At 33.1% G+C, this 21,557-nt stretch overlaps 1 long non-coding RNA gene across 3 annotated transcripts; it reads right to left on the bottom strand.

The window, feature by feature from the left end:
* Positions 1 to 7,194: 7,194 nt before the first annotated feature.
* LOC127873254 (uncharacterized) lies at positions 7,195 to 20,960 on the bottom strand. Of its 3 annotated transcripts, none has more exons than XR_008046074.1 (5): positions 20,855 to 20,960; positions 19,162 to 19,293; positions 8,397 to 8,423; positions 7,905 to 8,214; positions 7,195 to 7,310 (listed from the first exon to the last, which is right to left on the bottom strand). It is a non-coding gene; the product is annotated as an uncharacterized LOC127873254 (long non-coding RNA). The 3 variants fall into 3 exon arrangements; XR_008046073.1 differs by lacking the exon at positions 8,397 to 8,423 and adding an exon at positions 18,355 to 18,381; XR_008046075.1 differs by lacking the exons at positions 19,162 to 19,293; positions 20,855 to 20,960 and adding exons at positions 8,880 to 9,011; positions 9,813 to 9,869.
* Between the last annotated feature and the right edge of the window lie 597 nt (positions 20,961 to 21,557).

A 21,557-nucleotide genomic window follows, 5' to 3' on the forward strand; every position in this document is an offset into this window, starting at 1 on the left:
AACATTTTGGTGTGCGATTTTAACAGAATAATGTTATAGACATTATGGTATGTTTCTTTTGTACAAGAGCAAAATACAACAATTAACGAACTGAAATAATAAACATACACACATAATGTTAAGCGTCCATCTAATTAGTGTAAGGGAAATAATGCTTACAGAACTTGAAGATAATAATAATGTTGTCAGATTAAAAATGATTAAATGGTACGAAATTCTGGGTTAACCTTTGACTCTCCAATAAAACGCATATTATTTAATTGAGATGACAACGGCCAATGTGTTTCGATACCATTGGAAAACATTGAATATAATACTTGTAGCATAAATTGACCTATAGTATAAGCGTTATTTAACCTAGCACTGATTGCTCGTTAAATGCGTATCTTAAGCACGATTCGATTAATGTATATTTTAAAAAAAATAACCTTGTTTTGAATAATATAATCGTTAACTTATATATGATCTAAATGAAGAAATCATCAATAAATATCTACAGTCGATGAAGTCGATGACAAAATAACGTCGGTGCCGCTCTTTTATGCCTAAATGACAGATTTCTAGGAAGTTTTATACTAGTGCGGATGGGCGTCAAACAATCTTAGTATTACAATGACCTATCTTATATGAGTTAAAGGAGCCTTTTCACGTTTTGGTAAATTGACAAAATATAAAAAATGGTTTCCGATTCGCAAATTTTTGTTGTATTTATGATTTTTGTGAGGCAACAGTATTACTGAACACTTACCATGGTCTAAAATATCAATTATATGCATCATTTAACGATTTAAAAACCTAAAAATTATAAAGCGTTTAAACGCGGAACAATTGAATAATTTGGAGAGTTCTGTATTTGTCGTTATATTATGTGATACTACGGCGATTGCTTATATAGAGTATAAAATTCATTACTCTTTGTATGAGCGCGGATGGCCGAGTGGTCTAAGCAGTTAACTTTCACTCCAGGGGTCAGTGGTTTTAGCCCACTTGAGGGTTACTTTTTTTCTTTCTTTAATTTTTATTCTTGTTTTTTTTTTTAATGGAGCTTTTTAGATCCAATGTTTACATTTATCAATATAAAGCATTTAATGACAAACGTCAATACATGCAAAAATCTGTGAAAAAGACCCTTTAAATAACCAGAAAGAATCTTGTTATTGTGGTTGTTGTTGTTTTACTACTTAAATACAAATATATTTAAAATTTAATCGAAAACACTTGATTTTGATCTTGAAACACTAACGATTTTAAACTAATAGGAAGACAATAAATCTGAGCAGGATTTATTCACGGATCTGAATCTATTTCAATGAAAATTTTAAGATTTTAATTATTGTGATAAATCTTGTAAACATAAGCCTTGAAATGTGTACGTGCAATAAAGACTGGTCCTAAGTGACTTTAAATTTATCTTTCATTCCAAAAGTGATATGACGAAAATGTCCGCATTGGTATTCAAAATAATGAAATATCGTCTTGATGAGAATATGAACAAAGGGAACTATACTTTCATCAGCTTGCTACATCTTCTTACAAATTCACAAGTCGGTTTCCAGAAAAAAAAATTGTCTGAGTCGCTCATTAAATGGATTAATGTTATCATATAGAAATTGATGGTAGTGTTTTTGTATGTTGATAACTTGACAAACATTCATTTACAGTGTTTTTAACAAAGCGATATGTGTTACATTTATTGGCATAAAAGGTAGTTCATTTAATCCTTCAAATTTACTAAAAAAAACGTTGAGAAATCCGGACAAGAGATCATTCAATCATTACTGCATGTGGGTTTAAAACCCTGGAACGATCATGTAATAGCCTAGCTTTCGGGATTTAATAACGGTGAAGGAGCGCTTACACCAAATTATGTGTCACGATTTATTTAACCCATTTAAGCTTAGTGGACTCTCCCATCCTTCTAAATTGGATCATTTTATTTCCAAAATTAGGGATGTCTTGTATATTTATAAAGCAAACAGCGCAGACCCTGATAAGACGCCGCATCATGCGGCGTCTCATCTGGGTCTACGCTGTTTGCCAAGGCCTTTTTTCTAGACGCTAGGCATAAATGGGTTAAGAAACATTGAATTAATCACGAACATGATAATCATATAACATCACAATTCATATTAAAATCCAAAGCTTTTGCTATATATAGATTAGAATGTTGGTAAGCATTTTAAAATTGCATGACTTCTGTCAGAAGAAATGTCATTTACCTATGTATTGCCCTTTATTGTATAATCAACTTGTCTCTTACCTTAAATAAACGACTTACGGTGGTAAAAATAATTCCTCGCATGATAATGTTTCTGTATTTTCATGATTCCTATATATTAACCATGAATAATGTTCCCGACCGCACATGATACTCCGCTGATATTTGATGTTGTATACGGAATCTCAAGTCAGGCTTGGGCGAACCATAGTTTGATTATTTTGGAAAAGACTTGATTTCTCATAGAACAGATCAATAAATTCCTTTCTGAAATGTTGTTAAGATAAGTTCAGAGCAAAAATTTCGACAACTGAGTATGAAAAACATTCAGTTTTATATAAGATAACTTATTTCTTTACCGACTGTATGGAATGATAAAACATAAAGTCAGCTCCAGGGTGTGCGCACGATGTTATTTTTCATTTTACATGAATATGCATCCGTCTCAATAATCTACGTATTTAGGCCAAAATATATTGTGTTACAATCAATAATGTTTTTAACGCTCAACACTAAATAACAACGACAAGTTTCGGTTACAGGCTGGTCTCTGTGTTGGCAATGATTAAAGTCTGATATGCCACCAAACATAGTTGTCGAACAACGGGTCGGCAGAGGGGGGGGGGATCAAAACAGCCATCACAATTTTGCTGTAAATTTATTTTATGTATGAAAGATGTTGAGGGTTTGTGAAAAATAGTCTTGATAATCAGGATGCTGGTATACAAGTCTCAATGAAGTCACGTGTCATCATAGCTACAATGCTAGTTACTAGCAATGGCATATCCGAACGATTGCTGGCTTTCAAGATTACGGTCAAATGTGTGATGTCTTCTTCAATCCAGTTACCTTAAAACCAGGCGTACTTCTTGTTGATTATGTTAGTGAACGAAACAGTTGAACACTTATTGGAACTCAAAAACGCCGTTTTTGGATGAATTTCTGCATATATGAGTTTGAAGATTTGATGACGGCATTGTGCCCTGCATAGTCGCCATGAGAGAAGCAATGTAAACTATTACACATGTACCATGTACCTTTAGTACACTTTATTTGCTCTAACAATCAGAAAAATCGGTACAAAATGCTCAGGATACCTTTCTATTTTCGCAGATTACACCGTTTAGAGTATCTGATGCAGACCGATGCATGGCATTCCTGGACAATGAAGAAATTCAACGCCATCACCTGCATACTTGTGTGCGACAATTGTTGATTGCTATGTGAATAAACACTTTCATCGGGCCAAATGAAATCAACAATGCAAATGTTATACAGAATAACCCCACCCACAAATGCGGAAATTGTCAAAAACATTCTTTGAGACCTCTTTGAAAAGGATTAATAATTCTACAGAGTAGTGTTTTCACTCCTGGATTTATATAATGTCACTGCGAATCATTTCATGTTAAATAAGTTATCAGTGTTTTGTATTCAAATGATACCCTAGAACATGTTGAACGCTAAATTCTTGTCACGATCGCCATTGTATGCGATGTTTAAATCTTATCTTTTTCCCCCAAAAAAGTCTTTATATCAGGCTAAAATCACTTTACGATTTTTCTTAAAATAGATCATATTTATGATAAGAAGTGAAAATTGACATTTTAAAGGTTAATGTTCTCTTACATGTTACACATGAGCAAACCTGAAGTCCTGCGTGAAATTTTAAAACATAGCATTTTCATTATAAGCACTAAGGTTTTTATAATAAATATAATTTATAAAATACAGTTTCAATTATTATATGTGTATGTATTCCATAAAAGGTATATATTATAAGCTATTAGGAAAACATCTTTTGTGTTGTAGTGTTGGTAGGCCTCATATATTTTACCTAATGTATTCATACACAACAGTAAGAAAAACATGTCCACAGGAAAGAGCGTTTATTTTCTAAGGTAAATATTTCGAGTTACGTACAGAATGGATTTATTTGGTGCTCTTCTAAAATTAAATGACGTTATCTTTCTAACCATGTATGGGATAGTAGCTGGGTCATAGTAAAAATTTGCATCAGACATTGCAACCGGATGCTAAAAGTAACCGCGCACTTGAATCGTGGGTTACACAAAACTATACATTAAAAGCAGACAATGACTGAAAACCGTTCCGCGAATAGATACGTCTTCATCTATTTAATATTTTAAGCTATATTTTATTTATTGCCACACTTGCTCTCTTTTTCGGATTTAAACAATATATACACACGGAAATAATTGTACTAAGTATGACAGTTTATTGCTGCTGAGAAACATTTTTGTATTCAAATGTATGCATTAATAGAAAATGGGAGCAGTGGTCTAATGGTAGGACGCTGGCTTAGGGATCGAGAGGTCTCGGATTCGAATTTGCCCTGACCACTGGAATTTCCTTGAGCAAGAAATTTATCCCACATCTGCTCCACTCCACCCAGGTGTATAAATGGGTACGTGTGAGGGAAATAAGCCAATGTGCCGTGGCTGCATACTGCGCCAAGATGTTAACGGACGACTTATGACCCAATGATCAGGGACAAAATGTAAAGCGCCTTTGAACGCACAACTCGAGTATGAAAAGGGCGCTATATAAATGTGGTTAAAAAAAAATAGAAAAAACCTTATAAATGTACAGCCTTGACTATGGATATGTTACGGTGGTATAAATTTGTAATCTTCGTTATATACATGTAACCGTGGTTGATATTTGTTTCAATAGTGATCTGTGGTGAAGCTGTTGTACATGTATTATCATTTGAAACCAACGGTTAAGCATAATTTTGAATGTTTTTTAATTGCAGAAAGAGTAGACAATAAGCAGTGTCTACATTACTGAATGGTGAAAATGTTGCGTTTTTTAGCATACTTTGGAATTCAAAGACGATGATTGTGCACATTTCATTTGGTTTTCTGTCGTTTTCTGGTAACGTACGCAAACTGTTTCCCCGTTTGCTGGTTCACCAGTCTTAAGTGCCCATACTTATGTTTGACTTATAACTGCCTTACGCGAATAAAAGGTTTAACTTATTTTCATGACCAATATCTACACAATGTATGTGGCCTGGTCGTGTAATGAATTGTCAATCCTAGGATTTGTATTCCTGTGCATAACGAAAATGACCCTAAGAATTACAAATATAGTTTAATACACATCAAGTGAAAATGCGTTTACATAGAATACAAGCAAGTTGTTAAATATTAAGACGGAAGTAGTTTCCGCATATAATATACCAATTATTCTTGAGACCATTTCCATAGCTTCACGTGGTCAATATAAAATACGACTCGAAATTTATCTTTTTGGATTATAAAATCAATGCAGGAGATGCATGCATGAGACATAAGTAACGAGGTTAACTAAAACAGTCTCCAATTATGACAATTATTGATTCACGCAAAAATGTGAAAATGCTTTATTATATACTGAATAATATGTAGAAAATGCATTTGGTGCCGAGATGAGGAAAGTTTTTCGGGTGAGGCAAAGACAAAGGACGTACTGCATGCTAAAGCGATGATTATTTTGTCATTCTGGCAAAACTGTATAAACTTTTACCAGCTCGCCGTCGCCATGTATTCGATGTATCCTGCTAATTTACCTTTTTCTTTCGTTTAGTGTAACATTTTAGTCAAAGAAAAATGACTCAAATATTCACATTAACTACAGCCCTTGATGTAGAATATTAATAAGCAAATAAATATTTTCCATTAAGAATGGTATTTTTGCATTTAATTTTCATACATGAGCTAGTAAACTTATGAAAATTTCGTAAGTTGATTGCTTTTTCAGTTTCAATATTTGAATTATCAGCCGGAATTGAAGTAGTGTTTATAACGTGTTAAGACCAAATTTAAAGCGATATTATGGGCATTTTTCACTGTTGAATTGAGCTGAAAATAATTAACAGGTCAAAAGAGTTAGTTAAAATGTGGTTACTGACCAATTATCTGCAACTCATCTTGCTACCAGTTTTTTATAAAAATATATTTTACATTCGATATTCTTACGTGACTCACCCAGTCCTCTAAACTGAAATGATCCGTTAAACAAAATTGTGTCTTTGTGTCGTACGAACGAATCTGCACTAAAACTATATTTAGGTTCACATCGTATATACATGATCAGTTGTCAAACGAAAGTACGGTTGATATGTAAATGCATTATTTTTCTCTTTCCGGTATATTGTTTTAGTATGTTGATGCTGCATTAACAAATATAAGTGTATATGAAGTGAAAATACCAAAAATTAACAACGATTGCGTTAGACACCAATAAACTGTTAGATGCCCATAATATCACTTTAACGACGCATCTGGTGGTTGATACGTGGTTAACAAATTTGTCAGCATCTCATATGGGCAATAAGCCTGTAAATGCTTCTTAATAAAGTGATTATGACTTTTGCTATCAACATAAGTGGATCTTAACCAAGAAGGCCGCCAACGATGAAGCAAATATTTTTCAGTCCATTGACTACAATATATGCAGTGTTCAGTAGCAGTATGTCAGTGTTATTATATATGTTGTTATATAATTTTAGAGACGCTTTTAGGAACGCTGAGTGTCTTCTACCAACACAAAGTTATATCGTTAAAATAACGCAAGTCATCAATGATCTTCACTAAATAATTAAATATTGCTCAATTTGAAATGTCTGTACATAGGCCTGCATGAACATATTCAGAACAAGCCATATGCGTTAACCACGCCCAAGTCAATATTTATTACCAAGTCGGCAATAAGACGTTTTTATTGTGTTTCTTTGGCAGCGGCGTGCTACGTGCACGACCCAGTGAATGGGATTTATTTTCTATTGGAAAATAAATGTTTTAAGTATCGCTTTATTTATACTACCGCGAATTTACGAAAGTACGTTATCGAAAGTCGTCCCTATTACTAAATTGAACACTATAGGTGCCTTTCTAAACTTCAAAACTGTTCTAGTACATTGACAGCAGTTAATTTATGTTTAATTTAATAACAAAAACACATGTACATATTGATAATACTTATATTTATTTTTGTTTTGTTTTTACTGCAGAGATTAATTAAATTTAGTATCGATATATATATATACATATTGCCAGTCGAATCCACCCAAAGCGTGCTTGTCCTGAAATAATGGAAAAGTTCGACTTATTTTTGTATGAATAACAAATCATTGGCTGAATAAGCAATATACACGTAGAAATGCGCGAATATATTATGTCTTTAATGGAAATACACACTTCATTATAGACAGATTTTATAATAAAATAAAGTGTATTATAGACAAAAATAAATAATTATTATATTTTTTAATACTGTAGACATACAGTCGACTTTCCTTTTAAAGAACACCATCAATTGGCAAGCATAACATAAATATAAGCCATGTATCCTTTATTACAATCATTCATTGAAACAATTATTTATTCAGAATATATTCTTTATGGACGCTATTAATTACGGCTTTGATTGGCTTGTTAAAAAATCTTCGGTTTTTAATTATTGTAAGCATAACAAAATGTTAATAACTTCAATCCACATGTTAAAATCATGTACGTGTAATAGAACCGATAATAATAAGTATTTATTTTAAGAGCGCAATATTAATATAATCATATTGGCTAGAATGGCATCATATAAATACGCTACATCGCACCAATTCTGCACCAACAAAAAGTTCATATTATCCTTTTATGTGACTATATTACCAGAATCGTACCTGTTTGTTATTGGCCGGATATTTTATCCTCGGCAGCATCTTATCCACGCATGGCAAAAAAACCACCTGCACCACGAATGGCACGGGCCAGTCTTCCTCGATCCTCTCGGGCACCAAAGCCCCAGTTTACACGAGCATCTTCTCCCAAGTTCATCGCGCCCAGCAGCAATCATGGGACTCAATCCACCATCTTGGCCGTTTACCAGTTTTCCGACTATCTCGCCTTCATATTCGTACATCGTTTCGCCGTCTTCCGTATTTTCGTCATCATATTCGTACATCTTTCCAGCAGCACCATTCCCGCCAATGCCTGCACAATTAAACGAATGTGGTTATATCCGGTTTGCTCATTAAGTACGTTTGTGGTATAATAACATGTTTTTTTCCAAAATCATTTGTTATGAATAGAACAAAATAAATCTAGTTGTAAATGAATGTACAAAAATGTATCTGCAATCAATGTAATTTGTTCGGTCGGATTGAGCAACTTACCGCCGTAGTAGTATGGGACTCCGAGGACTGGAATAAAAAATAAAGAAGCGGTAAAATAACAATAACTCAAAAGGGTGCATCCGTCGGTTTGGCTAGAAGTCAACTTATCCGCCATTCGTATTTAATATTGGCTTTGAGCGGTAAAATGGTAAGCTGAAAATTAAAAACTAGTATGGATTATGCAAGATGATATTTGAATGCAATAACATGTTCTGAGTATGTATGTGACTTACCAGAAAATGGAAAAAAGGGGTTTAAAAAAAATAGTCTTTTATTTTATGCTTTCCGCTTGTTTATAGAGAAATATCAGTGATTTCAAACTGATAATTCACTTATTTCAAACAGTGAAAAATAACGGTGACAATTATCGAAAAAATTTACTCTTTTACTGTGAAATAACGTCATTGTTTTACGAAATGATGTGATTATTCAAGTGAAATTACTATTAAACGAACGAAAAAAAAAGAGATATTATTTAATTACCGTATGACGCTGACAGAAAGACGACCAAGAAAGCGCAGAGCAGTGTAGCCTTCATGGTGGATGTTGTTCACTTCTTGGGTGCAGATAGAGAGACCAGTGGAGACTTCGTCTTGTATACGACTTGGTTGCAGCCTTCATGAAAGAAAATGATCGGAGAGATGTATTCTATTTAAGAGTTGTAATTGTATACATTTTACATTCATACGACCGGGATTACTATTTTACAACGACCAAGCTACGCCATGGATGGGATTGGCCTCCTACAATTAGATTTTCAATACAGAATTGAAATGTGTCCATGCACAAAAAATGTTGTCGTATTTATCTTAATTTGGTAGTTGCAGATAATTACTTTGTAAAATAAACTGTTAACCGCAAAACATGACAAACGATTATTCAATATTCAACCATAAGAAAGTTTTGGTGTGCGATTTTAACAGAATAATGTTATAGACATTATGGTATGTTTCTTTTAAACAATAGCAAAATACAACAATTAACGAACTGAAATAACAAACATACAAACATAATCTTCAGCGTCCATCTAATTAATGTAAAGGAAATAATGGTTACAGAACTTGAAGATAATAATTATGTTGTCAGATTAAAATGATTAAATAGTACGAAAATCTGAGTTAACCTTTGACTTTCCAATAAAATTCATATTATTTAATTGAGCTGACAACGGCCAATGTGGTTCGATACCATAAGTAAACATTGAATATAATACTTGTAGCATACATTGACCTATATTATTAGCGTTATTTAACCTAGCACTGATAGCTCGTTAAATGCGTATATTTCGAATAATTCGATCAATGTATATTTAAAAAAAATAATTCTATTTTAAATAAGATACTCGTTAACTTATATATGATCTAAATGAAGAAATCATCAGTAAATATCATGAACAAACACAAAATGTTTACTCACCCTGATTGTCTTGAGTCGATGAAGTCGATGAAAACATAACGTCGATGCCGCCCTTTTATACCTAAATGACAGATTTCTAGGAAGTTATTTACTTCTGCGGATGTCCGTCAAACAATCTTAGTATAATAATGACTTGTCTAATATGAGTTAAAGGAGACTTTTCACGTGTTGGTAAATTGACAAAATGTGAAAAATGGTTTTCGATTCGCAAATTTTTGTTGTATTTATGATTTTTGTGAGGCAACAGTAATACTGAACATTTACCATGGTCTAAAATATCAATTATATGCATCATTTAACGATTTAAAAACCTAAAAATTATAAAGCGTTGCAACGCGGAACGATTGAATAATTTGGAGAGTTCTGTATTTGTCGTTATATTATGTGATACTACGGCGATTGCTTATATAGAGTATAACATTCATCACTCTTTGTATGAGCGCGGATGGCCGAGTTGTCTTAGCAGTTAACTTTCACTTAAGGGGTCAGTGGTTTAAGCCCAGTTGAGGGTTACTTTTTTCTTTCTTTAATTTGAATTCTTTTTTTAAGGGAGCTTTTTAGATCCAAAGTTTACATTTATCAATATAAAGCATTTAATAACAAACGTTAAAACATGCAAAAATCTGTGAAAAAGTCCCTTTAAATAACCAGAAAGAATCTTGTTATTGTGGTTGTTGTTGTTTTACTACTTAAATACAAATATATTTAAATTTTAATCGAAATCACTTGATTTTGATCTTGAAACACTAACGATTTTAAACTTATAGGAAGATAATAAATCTGAGCAGGATTTATACACGGATCTGAATCTATTTCAATTAAAATTTTAAGATTTTAATTATTGTGATAAATCATGTAAACATAAGCCTTGAAATGTGTACGTGCAATAAAGACTGGTCCTAAGTGACTTTAAATTTATCTTTCATTCCAAAAGTGATATGACGAAAATGTCCGCATTGGTATTCAAAATAATGAAATATCGTCCTGATGAGAATATGAACAAAGGGAACTCTACTTTCATCAGCTTGCTACATCTTCTTACAAATTCTCAAGTCGGTTTCCAGAAAAAAAATTGTCTGAGTCGCTCATTTCATGGATGTTTATAACTTGACAAACTTTCATTTACAGTGTTTTTAACAAAGCGATATGTGTTACATTTATTGGCATAAAAGGTAGTTCATTTAATTTTTCAAATTTACTAAAAAAAAGCGTTGAGAAATCCGGACAAGAGGAGATCATTCAATCATTACTGCATGTGGGTGGAAACCCTGGAACGATCATGTAATAGCCTAGCTTTCGGGATTAAATAACGGTGAAGGAGCGCTTCACCACATTATGCGTCACGATTTATTTGACCCATTTATGCTTAGTGGACTCTCCCATCCTTCTAAATTTGATCATTTTATTTCCAAAATTAGGGATGTCTTGTATATTTATAAAGCAAACAGCGCAGACCCTGATAAGACGCCGCATTATGCGGCGTGTCATCTGGGTCTACGCTGTTTGCCAAGGCATTTTTTTCTAGACGCTAGGCATAAATGGGTTTAGAAACATTGAATTAATCATATAACATCACAATTCATATTAAAATCCAAAGCTTTTGCTATATATAGATCAGAATGTTGGTAAGCATTTTAAAATTGCATGACTTCTGTCAGAGGAAATGTCATTTACCTATGTATTGCCCTTTATTGTATAATCAACTTGTCTCTTACCTTAAATAAACGACTTACGGTGGTAAAAATAATTCCTCGCATGATAATATTTCTGTATTTTCATGATTTCTATATATTAACCATGACTTATGTTCCCGACCGCACATGATACTCCTCTGATATTTGATGTTGTATACGGAATCTCAAGTCAGACTTGGGCGAACCATAGTTTGATTATTTTGGAAAAGACTTGATTTCTCATAGAACAGATCAATAAATTCCTTTCAAAAATGTTGTTAAGATAAGTTCAGAGCAAAAAATTCGACAACTGAGTATGAAAACAAATCAGTTCTATATAGAATAACTTATTTCTTTACCAGCTGTATGGAGTGATAAAACATAAAATCAGCTCCAGGGTGTGCGCACGATGTTATTTTTCATTTTTCATTTTACATGAATATGCATCCGTCTCAATAATCTACGTATTTAGGCCAAAATATATTGTGTAACAATCAATAATGTTTTTATCGCTCAACACTAAATAACACCGACAAGTTTCGGTTCCAGGCTGGTCACTGTGTTGGCAATGATAAAAGTCTGATATGCCACCAAACATAGTTGTCGAACAACGGGTCGGCAGAGGTTGGGGGGGGGAATCAAAATTGCCATCACAATTTTGCTGTTATTTTATTTTATGTATGAAAGTTGTTGAGGGTTTGTGAAAAATAGTCTTGATAATCAGGATGCTGGTATACAAGTCTCAATGAAGAAACGTGTCATCATAGCTACAATGCTAGACTTCCTAGCAATATCCGAACGATTGCTGGCTTTGAAGATTACGGTCAAATGTGTGATGTCTTCTTCAATCCAGTTACCTTAAAACCAGGCGTACTTCTCGTTGATTATGTTAGTGAACGAAATAGTTGCACACTTATTGGAACTCAAAAACTTCTGCATATATGAGTTTGAAGATTTGATGACGGCATTGTGCCCTGCCTAGTCGCCATAAGAGAAGCAATGTAAACTATTGCACATGTACCATGTACCTTGCGTACACTTTATTTGCTCTAGCAATCAGAAAAATCGGTACAAAATGCTCAGGATATCTTTCTTTTTTCGCAGATCACACCGTTTAGAGTATCTGATGCAGACCGATGCATGGTATTCCTGGACAATGAAGAAATTCAACGCCGTCACCTGCATACTTGTGTGCGACAATTGTTGATTGCTATGTGAATAAACACTTTCATCGGGCCAAATGAAATCAACAATGCAAATGTTATACAGAATAACCCCACCCACAGATGCGGAAATTGTCAAAAACATTCTTTGAGACCTCTTTGCAAATGATTAATAATTCTACAGAGTAGTGTTTTCACTCCTGGTTTTATATAATGTCACTGCGAATCTTTTCATGTTATACAAGTTATCAGTGTTTTGTATTCAAATGATACCCTAGAACATGTTGAACGCTAAATTCTTGTCACGATCGCCATTGTATGTGATGTTTAAATCTTATCTTTTTCCCCCAAAAAAGTCTTTATATCAGGCTAAAACCACTTCACGATTTATCTTAAAATAGATCATATTTATAAAAAGAAGTTAAAATTGAAATTTTAAAGGTAAATGTTCTCTTACATGTTACACATGAGCAAACCTGAAGTCCTGAGTGAAATTTTCAAACATAGCATTTTCATTATAAGCACTAACGTTTTTATAATAAATATAATTTATAAAATACAGTTTCAATTATATGTGTATGTATTCCTTAAAAGGTATATATTATAAGCTATTAGGAAAACATATTTTGTGTTGTGGTGATGGTAAGCTTCACATATTTTACCTAATGTATTCATACACAACAGTAACAACAACATGTCCACAGGAAAGAGCGTTTATTATCTAAGGTAAATATTTCGAGTTACGTACAGAATGGATTTATTTGGTGCTCTTCTAAATTAAATGACGTTATCTTTCTAACCATGTATAGTGATATATGAGATTGTAGCTTGGTCATAGTAAAAATTTGCATCAGACATTGCAATCGGATGCTAAAAGTTACAGCGCACTTGAATCGTGGGTTACACAAAACTATACATTAAAAGCAGACAATGACTGAAAACCGTTCCGCGAATAGATACGTCTTTATCTATTTAATATTTTAAGCTATATTTTATTTATTGCCATACTTGCTCTCTTTTTCGGATTGAAACAATATATACACACGGAAACAATTGTACGAAGTATGACATATTTTATTGCTGTTGAGGCCACGACTTTTTTTTTATTGGTTTACAAAAATTATTTTGAAAATGGTCCATCGGGCGGTCGAAAAAAAAAAAAAAAAATCATCATTGGAAAAATAAGTTAATACTAATAACATCAGAACAAAGACATCATATCTTTTATAACCTTAACACAGAGACGACAAATCAAATTATGCAATGAAACACATCTATATCTTCAAATGAAATGAGTCACCTAAAAGCACCTTTTTGTAACATCAGGCAATTTTAAACACACCATTAAATGACATGCGTTCTTCTCCCATTAAAACGAAAAACTGCGCTTCATTTCCGTAATTCGATGCGCACCATTACGCAATGCGATGCCCGTTGCATAAATCTTATATAAGATAAACTACTCATACACAAAGTATGTGTTTGCTCTTATTGGACTTATGACATCGTCCATGAAAAAAAATCGAGGTAGATCGATCCCCGCGTCGTCGCGGTAATGTTTGTTAAAGTTGTTGTTGTCATGAAAACTCGTTGATTTACAACGCAAAACGTCTTATTTGAACTGACGCGAATTAATACAATCATATTTGTCAACTTGGCTTTTGCTTTATTTTGATAATTTAATCCAAAGTTTAATGTTAGCAAGTGTTTTTACTGGAATTGTAAACAAGGAGCCAGTTAAAGTCTTACGAAAATGTGCAGTCTGTGTGAATTGACAGTTTGACGTCATCAAAGGAAAGCCGCTTGCTGTCTGAAGCAATAAAGCGACACATTTCGCGCCGACAAAATTGGCTTCCTTTGTCTAGCAATCAACATGTCGAACCAATCGTGCGTTTGTTTCTCAATTGCAATCCTCCAATTTAATTATAGCACGTGTATAGCTCCGCCTTCGAATCTTTTGCAGAGAACGGAGGCGGAGTTTAACGGTTAATTGAGCTAGTATTTTACGCAAGTTGAGTTCCGATTTGCCGAAATTACTCGGCCCTAAGCATTAAAACGACAAATACATTTATCAATGATTTTCCGAGATATACCGATTTGTTCCGGTTTCCAAACTTTCTGTACAGTTCCTATAAACTATGGCGGACGTGTTTACAAAATTTCTAAACACATATATCGTAAATAATGGCAGTGTTTTATTGGATTATTTATACTAATTATCAAATTGCAAGGTAATACTTTTTTATCTACTGTAATATCGGGTTTGTTTAATATAATAAACATGTTAAACAATATAGTTGCGTCACAGATTCGGAAATAAATTTTGATGCGGTCGACATTTTACTTACGCTGATTTTCCTATTGTCTGTTATTTAATATATTTTGAGAAGTGCCCATAAAAGGACTGGTACATACTGTGTCACATTGAAAAATATCCCGATCTCTGTAATATATGTGAACCAATCGTTGATTGTACTTACTTGATTTTATTCGCAACCGTACTCAAACCGGATCGTTTTTTTTTTCTCGTTTCGCTCGTTTTTCAGTGCGGTCGGGAATAAAATATATAAAAAAAAGACGACTTTCCGATTTATTTTTTTTTTCCCATTTTCCAAAAATTAGGGTCGGCGGTTTTGTAAACCAAGAAATATAAAAGTCGTGGCCTGAGAAACATTTTTGTATTCAAATGTATTCATTAATAGAAAAACCTTATAAATGTACAGCCTTGACTATGGATATGTTACTGTGGTATAAATTTGTAATCTTGGTTATATACATGTAACCGCGGTTGAAATTTGTTTCAATAGTGATATGTGGTGAAGCTGCTGTACATGTATTACATACATGTGAGACATAAGTAACGAGACTAACTAAAACAGTCTCCAAATATGACAATTATTGATTCACGCAAAAATGTGAAAATGCTTTATTATATACTGTATAATATGTAGAAAATGCATTTGGTGCCGAGATGGGGAAAGTTTTTCGGGTGAGGCAAAGACAAAGGACGTACTGCATGCTAAAGCGAGGATTATTTTTGTCATTCTGGCAAAACTGTATAAACTTTTACCAACTCGCCGTCGCCATGTATTCGATGTATCCTGCTTATTTACTTTTTTCTTTACTTTAGTGCAACATTTTAATCAAAGAAAAATGACTCAAATATTCACATTTACTACAGCCCTTGATGTAGAATATTAATAAGCAAATAAATATTTTCCATTAAGAATGGTATTTTTGCATTTAATTTTCATACATGAACTAGTAAACTTATGAAAATTTCGTAAGTTGATTGCTATTTCAGTTTCAATATTTGAATTAACAGCCGAAATTGAAGTAGTGTTTATAACGTGTTAAGACAAAATTTAAAGTGATATTATGGGCATTTTTCACTGTTGAATTGAGCTGAAAATAATTAACAGGTCAAAAGAGTTAGTTAAAATGTGGTTACTGACCAATTATCTGCAACTCATCTTGCTACCAGTTGTTTATAAAAATATATTTTATATTCGATATTCTTACGTGACTCACCCAGTCCTCTAAACTGAAATGATCCGTTAAACAAAATTGTGTCTTTGTGTCGTATGAACGAATCTGCACTAAAACTATATTTAGGTTCACATCGTATATGCATGATCAGTTGTCAAATGAAAGTACGGTTGATATGTAAATGCATTATTTTTCTCTTTCCGGGATATTGTTTTAGTATGTTGATGCTGCATTAACAAATATAAGTGTATATGAAGTGAAAATACCAAAAATTAACAACGGTTGCGTTAGACGCCAATAAACTGTTAGATGCCCATAATATCACTTTAACGACGCGTCTGGTGGTTGATACGTGGTTAACAAATTTGTCAGCATCTCATATGGGCAATAAGCCTGTAAATGCTTCTTAATAAAGTGATTATGACTTCTGCTATCAACATAAGTGGATCTTAACCAAGAAGGCCGCCAACGATGAAGCAAATATTTTTCAGCCTATTGACTACAATATATGCAGTGTTTAGTAGCAGTATGTCAGTGTGTTGTTATATAATTTTAGAGACGCTTTTAGGAACGCAGAGTGTCTTCTACCAACACAAAGTTATATCGTTAAAATAACGCAAGTCATCAATGAACTTCACTCAATAATAAAATATTACTCAATTTGAAATGTCTGTACATAGGCCTGCATGAACATATTCAGAACATGTCATATGCGTTAACCACGTGCAAGTCAATATTAATTACCAAGTCGGCAATTGGACGTTTTTATTGTGTTTCTTTGACAGCGGCGTGCTACGTGCCCGACCCAGTGGATGGGATTTATTTTCTATTGGAAAATAAATGTTTTAAGTATTGCTTTATTTATACTACCGCGAATTTACGAAAGTACGTTATCGAATTCGTCCCTATTACTAAATTGAACACTATAGGTGCCTTTCTAAACTTCAAAACTGTTCTAGTACATGGACAGCAGTTAATTTATGTTTAATTTAATAACAAAAACACATGTACATATTGATAATACTTATATTTATTTTTTTTTGTTTTTACTGCAGAGATTAATTAAATTTAGTATTGATATATATATATATATTGCCAGTCGAATCCACCCAAAGCGTGCTTGTCCTGAAATAATGGAAAAGTTCGACTTATTTGTGTATGAATAACTAATCATTGGCTGAATAAGCAATATACACGTAGAAATGCGCGAATATATTATGTCTTTAATGGAAATACACTCTTCATTATAGACAGATTTAAAAATAAAATAAATAAAATAAAGTGTATTATAGACAAAAACAAATAATAATTATATTTTTTAACACTGTAGACATACAGTCGACTTTCCTTTTAAAGAACACCATCAATTGGCAAACATAGCATAAATATAAGCCATGTATCCTTTATTACAATAATTCATTGAAACAATTATTTATTCAGAATATATTCTTTATGGACGCTATTAATTACGGCTTTGATTGGCTTGTTAAAAATCTTCGGTTTTTAATTATTGTAAGCATAACAAAATGTTAATATCTTCAATCCACATGTTAAAATCATGTACGTGTAATAGAACCGATAATAATAAGAATTTATTTTAAGAGCGCATTATTAATATAATCATATTGGCTAGAATGACATCATATAAATACGCTACCTCGCACCCATTCTGACCAACAAAGATTTCATATTATCCTTTTATGTGACTATATTACCAGAATCGTACCTGTTTGTTATTGGCCGGATATTTTATCGTCGGCAGCAATTTATCCGCGCATAGCATTTCCACCAATGGCAGGACTTACGGCACCTGCCAGCCTTCCTCCATCCGCTCGGGCAGCAAAGCCCTATTATACACATACAACTTCTCCCAAGTTCATCACGCCCATCAGCAATCATGGGACTCAATCCACCATCTTGGCCGTTTACCATTTTTCCACCTATCTCGCCATTATATTCGTACATCGTTTCGCCGTCTTCCGTATTTTCGTCATCATATTCGTATATCTTTCCAGCAGCACCATTCCCGCCGATGCCTGTACAATTAAACGAATGTGGTTATATCCGGTTTACTCATTAAGTACGTTTGTGGTATAATAACATGTTTTTTCCAAAATCATTTGTTATGAATAGAACAAAATGAATCAAGTTGTAAATGAATGTACAAAAATGTATCTGCAAACAATGTAATTTGTTCGGTCGAATTGAGCAACTTACCGCCGTAGTAGTATGGGACTCCGAGGACTGGAATAAAAAATAAAGAAGCGGTGAAATAACAATAACTCAAAAGGGTGCATCCGTCGGTTTGGCTAGAAGTCAACTTATCCGCCATTCGTATTTAATATTGGCTTTGATCGGTAAAATGGTAAGCTGTAAATTAAAAACTAGTATGGATTATGTAAGTTGATATTTGAATGCAATAACATGTTCTGAGTATGTATGTGACTTACCAGAAAATGGAAAAAAGGGGTTTAAAAATAATAGTATTTTATTTTATGCTTTCCGCTTGTTAATAGAGAAATATCAGTGATTTCAAACTGATAATTCACTTTTTCCAAACAGTGAAAAATAACACTGACAATTATCGAAAATTTTCACTGTTTTACTGTGAAATAACGTCATTTTTTTACGAAATGAAGTCATTATTCCAGTGAAATTATCCAGTTAAACTGTCTTAAAATGTAAATATTCGTTGAAAAAAAAGCATTAAAAAAAGAAAATTTGTTGGATTCGGTGGAATATCGATTTTGATTCACTCGTGATCATAGAAAATAGATATTTTCATTATTTTCTATTATCACTCGTGACTTAAAATCGATATTCCACCGAATCCAACAAATATCCTCTATTTATTAAATACACTTTCATATAACTATAATACATGGTTGTTATATTAATTAAATAATTCATTAACAATAAAGAAAAGGATATACTATTCTCTTCCTATTTAACTAAGTATCCGAGTTATATTTTAGTTGAAAAAACTATTAAACTAACGAAAAAAGTTAGACATTTTTAAATTACCGTATGACGCTGCTAGAAAGACGGCCAAGAAAGCGCAGAGCATTGTAGCCTTCATGGTGGATGCTGTTCACTTCTTCGATGCAGATAGAGAATCCAATGGAGACGTCGACTTGTATACGACTTGGTTGCAGCCTTCATGAAAGCAAATGCAAGTAAATTGTTATTTTTATCCCGAACCTTAAGTATAAGCGTGTTATGGTGCTCAAGTTTCGCACTTTAATAAGGTAATTAAAGGACAGAAATCGTTCACATTTCCAAACAAAATTAATTATGTTAATGATTAAATTAATTTTAGCGCAGATGATCAAATCAGCAAAAGTTGTAATAACTTTAGTGGCATTTTATATATGCCGCGGTAGTTAACACACACAAAAATTGATGTAAACTCTGCGTTCATTTTATATATTCTAAGTGAAATATTCCTGACTTGTGTATCTCCGAAAATAACAATGTCATGGTATATGGCCGTATCGTAAGTTCACAATTATTATGCTCTTAGCTCGCTTAATATTTAAAAAGTACTGGTACGAGTAAAAGTTATGTAAAACAAACGTGACCAAGCCAATAAAGTATGAAGGACAAGTGATCTAAATGGTATTGTTTTATATGGGGGTTTTAAATAATCTGTACCTTGTGCTGGCGTAATAAACATCCATATTCGTACAGTTAAAGGACTCTATTTGACGTGTTATATAGAAACTATAACCGGAATTACTATTTGATAACGACCAAGCTACGCCATTGATGGAATAGGCCTATTTCCATTAGATGTGCAATACAAAATATCTGTTTGTTTTGGAAAAATAGTTCGTCGTATTCCATTTAATTTGGTTATAGTAGATACCTTCTTTGTTATATGTAACCAATTGACAATATAGCATAAAATATTACCCGCTTAACGTATCAGAAGATTATTCAATAATCAACCATAAGAAAATTGTGGTGGGCGATGTTAACAAAATAATGTTAAGGTCATTATGGTATGGTACTTTTTTGCAAAAGCATAATGTATGTGTTTGTATTTCGAAGTTTATGAAGTCCTTTCCGAGCCAGAGACTATATTATGTGTGGGCGTTCGTTATATTACGTTCGTTGTTACTGAACGTTTTTCAATTTTGGTGTGGTCCTGTGTTGTGGGAGGAAGACGGAGTACCCGGAGGTAACCCCACATGTCCCTATGGTGACCACCAACAAAACTCAACAAAATATGCTGCCATGAACGGGAAATGAAAACAAATCGCCTAGGTGAGAAGCGAGTGTACCAACTACTGCGCTAGCCGGACAGGCAAATTTACTAATGCATCATTCAATAATCCACGAACTCAAATAATAAACATGCAAACATAATGTTTAGCGTCCATCTTATTCATGTAAAGAAAAAAAGCTTATAAACTAGAAGATAAGAAAAACAAAACTATTTTATCTTATTTCGCCTTTTATTATGCTGTTAAATGGTATGAAATTCACGGGGAAATTTGGACTTAACAATAAAATGCATGTAATTGAAAATTAACATAACCTCAATTATTAGCGTTATTTAACCTCGCACTGCGGGCTCGTTTGATGCATATCTTAAGCATAATCCGGTCAACGTAGTCAAATATTTTAAAATAAAATATTCGTTAACTGAGATATTATCTAAATGAAAAAAGAATCAATAAATAGCATGAACAAACAAAAAGTGTTTACTCACCTTATTAGCCAGAAATTCTCGGCAGTCGATGAAAAAACAACATCGATGTCGCCTTTTTATACATAAATAACGGATGCACAGAAGCACTTAACTCCTTCTCGGATGTGCGTCAACAATCTTAGTAGAACAATGGCCTAACTTATATGATTTAAATAAGCAGATAGAACCTTGTTGTTATGTTCTAAGTTGTAAAAATATATGTGCATGACCTCGAAATTGTTTATTTAAATATGTTTCCAATATACGTGAAACACTAAATATATCAAACCAAACAGGAAGACGATAACAAATCAAAGCAGGATTTAAAAACGCGTTTGAATCTGTTTTAACCTTGAAGATTTTAATAATTGTGATATATTGTTTGGACAATAGCCTTTTTTTAAAGAACAATATGTGTTACGTTTATTGATAATCTCATCATTTAAACCCGACAGAAAAATGTTGAGAAATCAGGGCCAAGAGATCATTCAATGATTGCTACAACTTGGTTGAACTCCTTGGAAATATCAAGTTATAGCATAGCATTGGGGAGTTAATCGCCGTTAAGGAGTGCCAAGCCCACACTATTGGCCACGACTTATTTAGGAAACATTGAGTCATATGCTAAAATGATTATCTGATAACATTACAATAAAAATCCAATTTCAAAGCTACAGCATAATATACATCAGAATGTTGGAAACCATGACTTCACTCAAAAGTA

Source organism: Dreissena polymorpha, chromosome 3, assembly GCF_020536995.1.
Source record: "Dreissena polymorpha isolate Duluth1 chromosome 3, UMN_Dpol_1.0, whole genome shotgun sequence".
In the NCBI taxonomy this organism is placed as follows: Eukaryota; Metazoa; Mollusca; class Bivalvia; order Myida; family Dreissenidae; genus Dreissena; species Dreissena polymorpha.